General features: G+C 38.4%; 2 long non-coding RNA genes across 2 annotated transcripts in view; both read right to left on the bottom strand.

Moving 5' to 3' along the window:
- The window catches only part of LOC120596937 (uncharacterized), a 50293-nt gene that overhangs the window by 31448 nt on the left and 6653 nt on the right, over positions 1-12192 (bottom strand). The window lies entirely within an intron of this gene.
- Positions 1682-4303, bottom strand: LOC120596936 (uncharacterized). Its single transcript, XR_005651267.1, has 2 exons — positions 3321-4303; positions 1682-1985 (listed from the first exon to the last, which is right to left on the bottom strand). It is a non-coding gene; the product is annotated as an uncharacterized LOC120596936 (long non-coding RNA).

Consider the following 12192-nt stretch of genomic DNA (forward strand, 5'->3'; position numbering starts at 1 on the left):
AACCCTCAGCTTTAGGGAAGTAGAAGAAATCAGGCCAAAGACAAGCAAAGATTTGATTAAAACTTGTATGTTGGGAATGCAAGCTGTTCTGGGCTACAGCAGATGTTTTCCTTTGTGACAGGAGCAAGGGGACTCCTGACAGGGATTGGAATCTGCCTGAAAGATAAAAAGGCAAGAGAAGAAAGATACCAAGTCCTCCTATAGGCGACTTTGGGCAGGAGAGAAAGGGGAAGGCCACTCTTGCCACTGTCTTTATGACTGCTGCTTAGGTTTGCCGAGACAGGCTAGATAGGCTGGACTTCTAGATTATTTCAATTTGAGTTTCAAACCAGCATATGTACATGCTTTAATTATGTTACTTCCTGTTACTCGTTTAGAATTTTCCCTCTGAAGATCCTGTTTTAAAGAAATACTATACATAGAGAGAGCCCTTGGCTTTGTGTATTAAGAGGTTTTGATATGAGCTATATAGCAACGTAAACAACTACAATTCTGTGATTACCAGACTCGATTATAATGAGATGCTCATTTATCAATTCTCCTCCCTAAACTAAGTTCTTAACCACAAGGCATATAGCTATTAAAAAAAGTCTCTTCTCCCTTGTTCTTCTCATAATAGCTGACACCTGATGAGCTCTCAATTGAGGTAGAATAGCTGAATATAATTAAGAGTAAGAGCTTTAAAGTCAGAGATTTGGTTTCAAGTATGACTCTGTAAACTTGAGGATGAACCCTTGGTTAGTCAGTATGTCACTCTTAGTCTTCTTATCGACAAATGGGGTAATAATAATATGTGCCTTATGTGGTTGTTATGAGGAGTTGATGATAAGGTAAAGCACCCAGCATGGTGCCTGGTACATAGTAAGCTCTTAATAAATGCATGCCGTTTATTTTATTTATCGATATCTGCTTATTGAATAAAGAGATAAAGAGATGAATATTTTGATAGTATTCTATGAGAGACAGGTCTTACAGTAAATATTTTGACCTAGAAAAAGATATTGAATTAATCAGAAAACTTTAAAAAATCTCACTATAATTGAAGGCTATAAGATTGTCTTCGAACCTCTATCCCACAGAGGATTAAATTTTCACCAGTATTATTAGAAAGGATGGGAACAGGGCTGCACATCTTTAATTTACTTAGATTTATGTGTAGCTGGGAACACTGAGAAGCCTCCAGGCATATGGCTTACGATGTGGAGATGGATCTTATTGCTGCTGGGAGCATCCCTGAAGCCTAGAAATATCCCTAGCTCTCCTCTGGATGTAGTGACAAGCAGATCTGCAGATGCAAGATGGTACTGGCAGAGGTTGAACTGTCAAGCGGATAATGATGATAAGCCCTTTGTCATTCAAACTTTCATTCTTTTGGAGGGTGGGTGAGGGAAAATTGCCTTTTGTGCTAAAGCTATAATGACAAGTTATTCCATGAGCCAGAGTCTGTAGATCTTACCACTAAATTTAGGTCCTGTGACATAAAAGCAAGGACCTCCTTTAATAGTAAAATCCTTTTTTACAGCCTCGTTTGCAGCAGCAATGGAACTAAAGATTAAATTCCATCTCTGAAGCCAAGAATAGATAATTTACTAAAAGAGAAAAGCAGAACAGCTATTTAGCTGCAGCTAGTCAAACTCAGAAAATAATAATGGGGAACAAAAAAGGAAACCAGAAAACGGTTTGGTTAAGGTATTAATTTGCTTGGGCCACCATAACAAAATAACAGTTTTAGTGGATGGCTAAGAACAACAGAAACTTTTTGTCACAGTTTTATAAGCTAGAAGGTTGAAATCAAAGTGAGGGCCACACTCCTTCTGAAACCCATAGGAGGATCTTTCCTTGCCTCTCCCTAGCTTCTGGTAGTTTGCCAGCATTTCTTGGCTTGTAGATGCATTATTCCAATCTTCCATCTTCATATGGCTTTCTCTCTGTGTGTCTTCATATCATCTTTCTTCTGTTTGTCTCAATGTCCAAATTTCCCCTTTCTATAAGGATATCAGTCATATTAGATCAGTACCCACCCCAATGACCTCATATTAATTGGTTACTTCTAAAAAGACCCCTCTTCCAAATAAAGTCACATTTTGAGGTCCTAGGGGTTAGACTTTAACATGTTTTCTTTGGAGCATAATTAAACCATAACAGGTAATAAAACAAAACTTAAGCCTTTATATATTTTGAAGGGTTTGTGCTTACTGCATTAAGCACACTTTATTTAAATTCGGGAATTTTTCTCTCTAATTAAGTGTTGTGGAATGACCAACTGTAAAAGAGGTCAGTTTGAACTCTGGGATTCTAGGATGTGAAGGAAAGAAAGGTCCTCAGCAAAGAAACAAGTGTTTTTCTTAAAGGCAGGGTGGATGGGAAGGATATTTCTAATAAGTGAGTTAGTCTTTCTTCTAGGCCTTGGTACACTAGCAAGGGGGCCACCTGGGTGCTGTCACAGCTGCTCTAACTGCACAGCCGGCCCGCCACCTTCCAGAACCAGGCTGTGAGGAACTGCTAGACATCTCTGTGAGGGCAACTGGGCTCTCCTGGGTTCAACCCCAGGACTCCCCACCACTTCAGTCTTTTCCATGGGAATGTGTGGGATGGTGGCTGCTGAGGGTCTCCTGGAATCGTTCAGGAGAATCTCATGGGGTGGTTGTGAGAATTTCATGAGCTATTGCGTGTAATGCTGTTAGTATAACATCTGCCAAATAGAAATGCTCAACGATTTGAGGTAAAATTTTAATATAAGCAACTATGAAAATATCAAACTAGACAATTATAAAAAATCAAAGGTTTTTTTTTTAGTCAACACTTAAAAAATGATCAAAACAATGTGGTTTAAGAATGGCTGTTTAGGATAGGTTACGGGGTCATATAGTAAATTCTGATCTTTTAAAACTGCAAATCCTTACATAAGTCTTACTATTACCTGTGTTATAAATATGAAAACTTGCAAAATGAATGTAGCAAGGTGATTTAAGGAAGCAGGTATTGATTGATATACACTGAATTTTAAAAACTGAAATGAACAGTTATTAATTTCATTAAATACAGTAAATTTAATGAGGAGAAAAATCGTGCTTCCCGTTTTATAAAAAAGTGTGAAAAGTGGAAGTTTCTCAGAAACAAATGTTGAAATAAAAATGATTTGTTCTAGCCACACATTAAAATTTTGTTTAATTAAGGCTTTATGGATTAAGGTCCCCCTCGCTGCCCCACTGCCCCAGATGGAAAATATTGAATCTTCATCACTATTTAGAGACAAGTACAACTTTTCAATATTTAAACTTATATATAAACATATACATATATATATAATGCTGACTTACCTCTATATAGGTTGATGATAAAAAATGTCAGTAAGATACAGGAAATGTAAAATGAAGACAGAAAAACAAGAACAAGGAAGATAAATATAGAGAGTGGGCTCAGGGAAATTCTCTTATTTTAAACTTCTTGGATAAATACTCTACAATTTCCTTGCCCCAGGGAGTGTGCTTTTATCTCTGCAGTTCTGTTTTTTTGTTATTTGACTTATCATTTGTTCAGTGGATTATAAAGCACTGTTTCCTTTGGTCTACAGCACTGAGGCTGTTGCCTTCTCCCCACCCTAGGAATGCTGCCCATAAATCATGTGAACAGTCACTTTCTCAGATAGAAGTTAACTTCACGTCTACAGCTGCCTGACCTTCTATTGGAATGTGGAAACTTTTCAGTAACATTTTTCTCCTGCTCTTCAAAGAACTAAGTTGAGATACATTTTTAACTTCTCAGGCCATAACTGAAGAAAGGATTCTTTTCTGTCTCTAGCTAATTTCAGTGCTGCTTATCAACAAATGTGTGCTTGGCAGTGGCAGGACAGAGGTTTAGATTATGCTCTGAGGGGTACTGGAAGGCAACAGGAATGTGGGGACTCTTGGTAGTAGAGGTCTTTAAAGCTACTTTTAACATCCCTGGTCTTCGCTGCTCCTCTGAAATTCCTGTCCTAACCCCACTTCCTATAATTCTTCCTCCTGTTACACTTTAAATTCCAGTCATCATAGCAGTCTGCAATTCCCCTTAATGCCTTGCTTTATAATGCTGACTTTTAAGAAGAAAAAGCAACACGCTACTCCTGATGCCATCATACAATGCACCTTTCCCCTCCCCTGTGTCTCTCACAGTGGGTTTCTTACGCCTAATCTATGTCGCATCAGTGTTGGATTTAAAGCAGTGGTCCCCAACCTTTTTGGCACCAGGAACTCGTGTTCCTATGAGACTCTAATGCCTGATGATCTGAGATAGAGCTGAGGCAGTGATGCTAGCACTGGGGAGTGGCTGCAAATACAGATGAAGCTTCACTAGCTCTGCTCACCTCCTGCTGTGTGACCTGGTTCCTAACAGGCCACAATCAGTACCAGTTCATGCCCTGGGGGTTGGAGACCCCTGATTTAAAGGGTGTACCTGCAGCTTGTAGGACACCCAGGACCAGTGTTTCTTCCTAAAGCAGCCCTGCTTAGGTACTTACTCCCTTGACTTTTCTGGTCATTCTTGGTGACCAGTCAAAAAACACAGACTCGGATAAATAATTATAATTCTCAGTCTCATATAATTATGAAAACTTAACTGGATTTTAAGTTGAGGTGTTTATTCTTTCTCAAGTTTGGAATTGTTACAAGTTGCAGGTGAAAGTCTATGACTGAGGAATGGTGGTATGTTCAGTGTGTTTTCCTAGGCTGGTGCTTCTCATCTTCCCTCTCCGTATTCCTATGCAGTCTGGAATATGAGAAGGAAGAGGGAACATTGCTTTTACCAGTGCACACTCTGTGAGGGGTGTCTGTGTGCCATGGGCTTGGCAGATGTTTAAAGTGAACTCTGCTTCTTACGCATCCCCTGAAGACTTTTTAGAACCACCCCAGCCTTCCCTATCAGTCACTGGTTATCTCTTTCCTTGCAGCTCTCCAAAGGAGAGTAAAGGTATCTGTCCTCAGGCTGGACTCTTGCTCCTTCCTCAGGCATTTGCTGGGTGGCAGCACCAACATTTTTTTGTTACACTCTTTCCTTACATTTTTTTATTACACTCTTTCCTTACATTTTTTTTATACCTTTCTTCCTTTTATTTACATGTTATATAAATTGAATTAGAAAAACAAGAGTATTCACCATAAACTATATGAAAATAAGTCAGATCTTGAGCACAGTCCAGAAAGTTTCTCAGTGCATTTATTTCTCATAAGTTCTCATGAAAACATATGGTGTCATTGCTCTGAAGACTCTAGGCTCTAGTTATGTGGAGAGTAATTGCTGCATCCAAAGTGACCTTTCGGAGCCCTTTTGATTCTATTGCTTGTTAATGCAGATTAAAGCACAGTCAACTCAATGAATTGTGCTGTTTAAGGCAGTTGAAAACTTTAACTATAATAACAAACAAATCAGTGTCCACACGAACGTAGTCTTTAGTGATTCTTAGTGATAGTGCGTGAATGGGGTGTCATCAGTTCCATTTGGTAGACAATGAAATCAGATTCAGAGAGGCTAATGGCTTGGGCGAGGTCACTGAGCAATATTGTGGGACAGAACCAGAAATCACATCCAGCTCTTTCTGACTTCAAATTCCATAGTATTAATACTACATCCTGCAGTATCCTGGAATATATCAAAATAATAGAAAATTTCAAGATAGTGAAATCTGGTCAATTATTCCAGATATTCCAGTAAAGATGCATAAGGTTTGAAAAAGCCTTTGGATGAGAGGCTGATATGGTTGTGATCATGTCAAGGTCACTAATTCATTACACCCGGCTGAGTAGGCAGGTGGCAACTTCCTACTTTCACATTCTCTCTGGTTTTCTTAGGTACAGGAGGATCATTCTTTGGTCAAAGGGCTGGGATCTCTGCTCAGACCTCTAATTAACTTTCTGAGGAGAATGTAGAGAACAGAGCATTTGAAGTGGCATCATCACTGGAAATCAGAGAGAAATTTCAGTATGTCATGTGTTCAGTGTAGAAGGAAACATGTAACAAATAAGGACTTCCTTTTAGAGACTTTCAAAATAAAGTAAAAGGGAGAAAATGTTCCAAGAGAAGTTGGTCTCAAAATAATGTTTTGTTTTGTTTTGTTTTAATTTTAGATTTTCGAGACCTAGATGTGTTTATAGGCGGGGGAAGAGAGCACCCAAAGAGAGAGAGGGAGATGAATTTTGCAAGGAAGGAAGATCATGACATAAATATGTCATAGCTTAGAGAATATTGTATACAGATTTTAAGGCTGGCCATTAAAATAAAAAAAAATAAATTTTTGTTTGAATCAGGATCAAAAAGGAGAGAAAGTGAGAGAAATGTTTGGTGAGATGGAGAGGCTAAGTTTAAAAAGTTTTCTGTATAATTAAGGTGATCATAAAATATGTCATCTAAACCAGGTAACTTTGACATTGAAAAGGGGTTCTGCTGGCAGAGATGTTGGGATAACAAATATAAGCTAAGGCTGAAGGTGATGTATAGTCACCATTTGATGGCTTCAATCTTATTTAAATGAAGACATTTTCCTTTCTTTTTGTTCCTCAAACATTTCTTACTCTATGAAGTATACCTCATACCGATATGGTATTTATTCTACTTACTCACTTTAAAATATTTTTCAAGTTTTTATATACCACACAATATTCAATGCGCTCTGATATGTAGTGTAGAAACCAAACAATTTTTTTGGTAATATATCCTGTTAGACTTTTGTTTATGAATTCTTAATAAAAATAAATTTATTCATAAATTGCATACATGTACCACTCAATTAATATATCATGCTCATTTCGTTCAGAAAGAGAAATGTTTAAAGATGAGATAAAGATGTAACACGTAATATTTTAAAACTGTATATTCATCAATGACAAGATAATTTTGTTCCACATGAACTACTAAACTTAAGCATTACATGTATTACAAATATTTCATTATTTTTGAAATTATTTATTTTTAAAACTTGAAACGCAGGATTCACGTTTGGCTTCTAAGTAGTTTTAATAATATGCATAGCTGGAAAAACACCTCCAAAAGCACAGTATGTTAAAATAGGTAGCATTCACTAAGGCAATATTTACAGTGTTGGACATCAATCCATACCTCAAATGAACTTGATTTTTCTTTTTCTTTTCCGTTTTCTTTTTCTTTTGTTTATTTATTTTGTCTGACTTTGAGTCAGAATCTATTGTGTTATCATTGTGTCTATCTGGTTTCATGACTGACAAAGAGTTCATACCTGTGCCATTCACATATGCTTACATTATCAGCATTGTCATACATTTCCCACTTCTTTGGAGGACCATTTTGAATTAATCAGTCTATTCTCTGTGGTATATTAGTTATAAACAGGTAATATAAGTGACTTATCTGGACCTCATAAACTATAGTACACCATAATACACTAAAAACTAACAAATGAGTGAAGAGGTCACTGTCATCTTTCTGTCAACCCTCATTCCTTCAGAATATTTTGTGAACCATATTGGTGTGTCACTACCTGATCCGGACTAAAATGGTCCTACTGACAAACATAGGTCAAAAAGAAATACAAATAGGAATTTTAGTGTCCTCTTTCTGCACCCTAGTAGGTTGACTTGCTCATATTAGGAGGTGCAGGCATGGGCTTTGATGCTTTATAGCCCTTGATTTAAATCTGTGCTCTAACACTTTTCTAAGTGTGATCTTGGATCGATTACTTCGTATCTCTGAAACTCAGCTAGCTATTTGCTGTAAAATGGTGATAATAATGTTGGACTCTTTTTTTTTTTTGAGAATTGATCAAAACAGTGGCCCTGAAAGAAATCCAGCCAAGATCCTAACACATGTCAGGTGCTCATTAACCCATAGTTTGCCTCTTTCCCTCTCTGCTTTTTTCTCTCCAGTCTTCCTTTCTTGCCTAGCGTGACCATCTCACCTGCCCCTCAACTCCACCACCATGCTTTGCTCTGATGAATGAAAAAGAGAAAATTGGTATATTTGACCAGCTCTTCTGAGTCCCCAAATTTATTCTCCTAGAATGGCAGTTTGTGGGCCTCTACTCTATTTTAGAAAATAGGCAAAGGGATCTCTCCCCAGATTCATGTGTGCCATGTCTTTCTCCCGGGACTCATTAGCTAGAACAACATATGAGGACACATTAATAGTAATAGCTCAAATTCCACTAGTTTTGTTGGCCCTCCCCACCTGCAAAAGACTTTCAGACCTCCGCCAGCCCACCTACCAATATTCCTGGAACTCTCTATGGGGTGCCTTAAATCTGCTTACAAGTGGTTTCATCCTTGACATACCCATCAGCATTGGGCAGTTTGGTCCTCCCATTGCTCTTCTGTGCCTGGTGTCTTCCTGACCTGGCTCTGCATACCCTCTCTTGGCCTTGGAGTTCCCCTTCTCCATCCATTTTAGTCCCTACTGTGGGTCTACTCAGCACAGTTAGTGGACTGATTCACCAAGGAAGACCTGAGCCTCCAACACACCAAATCTTGGGTCTGTGTCAGGGGAACGAGGAGGGGTAGGAGCCGAGGGAAGAAATAGGCTCTCTTCCCTTTGCCTAATATTCTGGTAGGGCAGGATCACAATAGGTGTATTATATAATTTAATAGAAATAATTATTTTAAATAATAATTACAGCTCCCTTTCCCTCTCTTGGTATACGTTTGTCCAGGAGGGTGGGGCAGGGACAGTTCTGAAAAGTGTTTATCATGATGTACCCAAGATCCCTACTGTATTGTGATAATTACACTTTTGTAATGGGATCAGCTTATCACCTTCACTTCTCCCCTTGGCCTAAGTTCCTTACAAATAGACTTTTCAGCCTCCATCCAAAAAACCTTTGGAAAATCAAATTATCTAGCCATACCCAGATATGCCTAAGTGCCAGAAGGGTATGTGGCTTGAGTTCTGGTTCCAACGGACTTCTTGGTATCAAGTGAGAAGCTCTGGTGAGCACTGTGCCTCCAGGTCACCAAAAAGCAATAGCATCAACTTTATCCTCATTTTGATCTTCATCCTTGTCATAATTATAATCATCATCATTCTAATGGCTGTCATTTAAGTGCTTCTGACCAGCTAGATGCAGTACACAGCATTATGTCATTAAATAGTGTGTGATTATTTTCTTGCAAAGTCTTTCTCAGGCATAACTGAAGTGCAGCAGGTGAACACAGCCCAAGTCCAAGATGAGTTTCTGCTATGACAGATTCTCTTTGTTGTCTCAGACAGTAGTGTAACCTGCCATACTAGTATAAGGAGGTGTACAGTGAGTGATTAGAGGCATAGACCATAGAGGTATCGACCGGAGAAACCATAACAAAACTTGTATAGATTTGAGCCACCAAAAACATTTAAGAAAAGAGACTAAAGATGTACTTTTGGCTTGAAATGATGAAGCCTTCAGTTCCACTATAATTTTCACAAGTTTGTTCTACATAATTTATTTGAAGGGCAAAAGTAACTTATTTTTGCTGCATTGTGCATTTTAATTAAATGCCCTGGAAGCATCAGCGTCTCCTTATCTTCTTCTCCCTTGGAAAGAGCAATATATAATGAACATGCTGACATTGAAATGAGTAATTAATATGCAGCTTGTTTAGTCAGTATGAATCAGCATTTTGATGATGTCTTGTGAGGATAGGGTTATAATTGGCAGGATTTCTGCCTTAAGGTTGGATGGAATTAAATAGTACAAATGCATTAAATAGTACTGTTAAATTTGTTTTAGAAAGCATACGGCCTTACAAGGGATAAGTAAAACTTATAGAAGAGACAAATTGATAAAAACTAATTAAATATATACTAGCTTTGAAATACTCAGGGTATTATAAATTCGAGGCATTTCTTGAATTATTCAGAACAATAATTTAAAACACAGTTTAGATTGCTTAAGATTCACCCACTATCTTCTCATCAACCTCCTAATAATTATAATTCAAAGTGCTGGTTGGCTTTTCCAGTTACCCGATTTGCTAGGATTTCTGCAGTATCCTTAGAGAAAGTTCACTCAACCAAGCCTAGTTTGGAATCTGCGTCTCTTCTATGAACGTGAATTGTTCTCACTCTTGGCAAACAAGTTCACCTCTAAGCCTTTATATGGTCCTTCAGTGTGACATGCTTTCCTCTCACTTCTCCATCAACTCATTTATCTCTCTGTTTAGAAACTCTGCTCCAACTTCCACAAACTTGTTTCCTGATTAATCCTATGTGAATCCTAATCTCTACTAGGAAGGATTTAGCAAGTGAGTCTTTTGGAAAACAGCTCTTCTATGATGCTCTGGGTGAAAGGGTTTCATAAATAAAGAACTGAGGGAAATGTTGCTTTTATTATACCCCTCTGGGAGACTCATAGCACGTCTTAAAATTTTGGCTGTAAGAAGCTTATCTTGATTAACTTATTTGATGACACATTTATATCCCTAGGAACTGTTCTGTGGAATGTGCCTTAGGAACCAACTACAGCTGTGAAAATTTGGTATTTGAATTAAGTTTGCTGATACCGCTTTCAGAGTATGTAGTCATTTCTCTACATTTTATATAACGTGCTTCAGTTTTGTTGTCTTGTCTCCCCAAGCACCCACATGTACTCTGCTCAGAGTGGTCTTTTAATTCACATCTACTGAATGAAAAATGGAAGAATGTTGCGACAGACCTGAGAGTAGCCATTCCTGTCTGGATTTGTAAAGATCCCCCCACATTTTTATTAATAAGACCTAGCAACTCTGTCTTATGTTGATCCTATCTGTCCTTCCTTTTAATTCTCCTGTTGCCACCTCAGTTATAAATGCTGCTAAACTCATTCAACTTCAAAGCCTTGTCTAGGTCTTTTATTTTAGTTCTTATTGCTGAAGTCTGGCCTTTCCCGGGTGTGCAAGTCACAGCTGGTGATGATGGAGACCAGATGATGCCCCAACAACACATTAAAGGTTTCTGCTAGGATGTGGTTTGATGGTTTTGGTTGGGTATTTTGTTGTTGATGTTTTTTTCCTTTGGAATGTGAGTTGTGGCTGAGAATTATTTCCCTGATTGCATTTTTGCTATCCCTCTGCATTTGGAGAGTTGGAAAACATACCAAGACATAAGGAACATGATTGTAAACTACTTCTTAACCTAACTAATAGGCTCTTATAGGGTGACTTTTAGCTGTGACCTTTTGTTTATTCAATAAATACGCTTCTATTATGTCCAAAGTACCCAATTGCTATCTTAACATCTCCGTTTAGATGTCTCAAACTTAACAAGGCCGAAGCTGAACCCCTGGTATTCCTTTTTCCAGACTTTTTTTCCCAAGTGGTTTTTCATATCTTGATAAAGAACATCATATTAACCCAGGTGCTCAAGTCAAATTCTGAGAAGTTATTCTCGATTGCTCTCTTTTCTTCCTCTCTTTCTCTCATCTAGCGTGTGTGAGTCTGGAGCGAGAAGAATTTGGAGTAATGCCAGATTTCTCTTTGCCAAACCATTATTAAAGAACATAATTTATAGGGGTCAGTTCTCTCTCTGCTAGAAGCAAATGGAATCCTGTCAACTTCTATGCTGGGGGTAGGCATGACTTTGGCAGAACAAATGTTTTCTATATTGGAAAAGGAGGAACGCGTATGGATGAGCTAGCAATATGTAGCAGACTTCGACAACTGCTGTTTTTGGCAGCAAAAATCAACCACAAGGGCTGAAATATTCAAGCGGTGGCCTTTTGAGTAGTCGCCAATAAAAAGTATTCAGTAGGTCGAGCAAAGACCAGAGTTCTCAGCAGGCCAAGAAACTAGGAGAACCAAGGTAAGAAGAGGTCAGAACCCAGGATAGTAGGTTATCTTTTGGGGGTGATATATTAATACATATCACATCTTCTTCCACAAGGCACTTGCTGGAATGAGTTGTTGGGTGGGGTGGGGTCAGGTGAGGGCATTGACAAAGGAGTGGAGAGAAAGGAAGGTAGGGGAGACTCTAGTGTGGTGCTCCTTTATGGGCACTATTGACTGATGGGAGGGACAATTTGTGCTTGTACAAACTGCCTCACACATTAGGGGACATTTAGCATCTCTAATCCTGAATGCCAGAAGTAAATGCTAATAAATACCCGAAGTGCCCTTCAGTCATTGTGATAACCAAAAATGTCTCTGCATATTTTGGGGCCAGGGAGCAGTCCAGGCTTCCTCGGAGTCTCTTGAGAGAATCTATAATGAAGAAAGAAGAAAGAACTCTAAAGAGATTTGA

This window comes from Pteropus medius, unplaced genomic scaffold, assembly GCF_902729225.1.
Source record: "Pteropus medius unplaced genomic scaffold, Ma_sr-lr_union100, whole genome shotgun sequence".
Taxonomy (NCBI): Eukaryota; Metazoa; Chordata; class Mammalia; order Chiroptera; family Pteropodidae; genus Pteropus; species Pteropus medius.